The following is a 2,439-nucleotide window of genomic DNA, read 5'->3' on the forward strand; positions in this document are numbered from 1 at the left end:
CTTCAGTGGGCCAGGAGCAGGAGACAGAGCTCAAGACTGAAGGGCTTTCACATAGTCCCTAGAGCCCAGCACTTTGAACTTGGACTTAAAGTCTCCAAATTGTAAGAATAAACTCCTGTTTGTTAAGGCCATCCCATTGTAGTATAGTCCTGTCAGAGTGGCACCAGGTAACCAGAACACCAGTAGTTGGAAAATATGGTCTTGGGGCTAGAAATAAAGCTGGAGTTAGCATGATAGAATTTTGCAAGATCAATGGCTTATTCATTGCAAATACCTTTTTTCAACAACACAAACGGTGGCTATACACATGGAGTACACAGGAATCAGATTGACTACATCTGTGCCAAGAGGTGATGGAGAAGCTCAATATCTTTAGCCAAAACAAGGCAAGGAGCTGATTGTGAAACAGACCATTAACTGCTCATATGCAAGTTCAAGTTGAGGCTGAAGACAATGAAAAGAAGTCCACGAGAGCCAAGATATAATTTTGATTATATCCCTCTTAAATTTAGAGACCATTTAAAGTATAGATTTGATATTGCACACCAATGACTGAATACTGAGGAATTGTGGATGACATCAAGAATATCATCCATGAAGAAAGGAAAAGGTCATTAAAAAGACAGGAAAGGAAGAAAAGACAAAAAGGGATGTCAGAAGAGACTCTGAAACTTGTCATTGAACAGAGAGTAGCTAAAGCAAAAGGAAGAAATAACAAGATAAAAGAGCTGAACAGATGATTTCAAAGAGCCTCTCAAAAAGACAAAGTAAATTATTATAATGGAATGCCCAAAGACCTGGAGTTAGAAAAACAAAAGGGAGGAACACACTTGGCATTTCTCAAGCTGAAAGAACTGGGGACAAAATTTAAGTCTCGAGTTGCAATATTGAAAGATTCCATGGACAATGTATTGAATGGTGCAGGAAACATAGAAAGAAGATGGAAGGAATACACAGAGTCACTGTACCAAAAAGAATTGGTTGATGTTCATCCTTTTCAGGAGGTAGCATATGATCAAAAATCAATGGTATTGATGGAAGAAGTTGAGGCTGCATTGAAGGAATTGACAAAAAACAAGACTTCAGGAATTGATAGAATACCAATTGAGATGTTTCAACAAATGGATGCAGTGCTGGAGGCACTTACCTATCTATGTCAAGTAATTGGGAGGCAGTTCCAGACCAACTAATTGAAAAAGATCCATATTTGTGCCCATTCTAAAGAAAGGTGATCCAACAGAATGTGGAAATTATCGAACAATATAATTAATTCCACACACAAATAAAATTTTGCTGAAGATAATCCAAAAACTGTTGTAGCAGTATATTGAAAGGGAAGTTCCAGAAATGCAAGCTGGATTCAGAAGAGGATGATCATTGATGAATTCAGATTCATCTTGGCTGAAAACAAAGAATACCAGAAAGATGTTTACTTGTGTTTTACTAAATATGCAAGGGCATTTGACTGTGTGGATCATAACAGATTATGGATAACATCACAAAGAATGGGAATTCCAGAACACTTAGTTGGGTCATGAGGTATGTATACATAGACCAGGAAGCTGCCATTCAAACTAAACAAGGAAATACTACATGGTTTAAAGTCAACAAGGGTGTATGTCAGTCAGGGTTGTATCCTTTCACCACACTTATTCAATGTGTATGCTGAGCAAATAATCTGAGAAGCTGGACTATATGAACAATAACATGGCATCAAGATTGGTGGAAAGCTCATTAACAATCTGTGATATGCAGATGACACAACCTTTCTTGCTGAAAGTGAAGATGACTTGAAGCACTGACTGATGAAGATTAAACACTACAGTTTTCATTATGGATTACACCTCAATAAAAGTAAAGGAAAATCTTTACAACTGGACCATTTAAGAGCATAATGATAAATGGAGAACAGACTGAATTTGCCAAAGATTTCATTTATCTTGGGTCCACAATCAACACCCATGGATGCAGCAGTCAAGAAATCATACAATTTATTGCACTGTGCAAATATGCTGCAAAACACCTCTTTAAGGTGTCATAAAGCAAAGACGTCACTTTGAAGACTAAGGTGCACCCACCTTGTTTTTAGGTGCCATAGAGACTTTTTCCAATTCACAGTGATCCTAAGAACAACAGAACAAAACATGGCCCACCTCCCTGTGCCATCCTCACAATCATTGCTAACTTTAAGCCTATTGCTGCAGTCATTGTGTGTACATACACACACACACACACAAATATATATATGGGAGCTCTGGTAGCATAGTGCCTAAGACACTTGACCACTAACCAGAAGGCTGGCAGTTCAAACCCACCAGGCACTCCTCGTAAGGAAGGTTGGGCAATCTACTTTTGTAGTGATACCGCCTCAGAAACCCAAGGAGAGGTCACTATGAGTCAGGGCCAACTCCACAGCACATAACAACAACAACAACAAAT

At 38.6% G+C, this 2,439-nt stretch overlaps 1 pseudogene; it reads left to right on the forward strand.

Moving 5' to 3' along the window:
• The first annotated feature begins 1,534 nt into the window (after positions 1–1,534).
• LOC103203802 overlaps positions 1,535–2,439 on the forward strand; it is a 33,556-nt pseudogene continuing 32,651 nt past the window's right edge.

This window comes from Orycteropus afer, unplaced genomic scaffold (assembly GCF_000298275.1).
Source record: "Orycteropus afer afer isolate SDZICR_OR568_19922 unplaced genomic scaffold, OryAfe1.0 scaffold00230, whole genome shotgun sequence".
Classification (NCBI taxonomy): Eukaryota; Metazoa; Chordata; class Mammalia; order Tubulidentata; family Orycteropodidae; genus Orycteropus; species Orycteropus afer.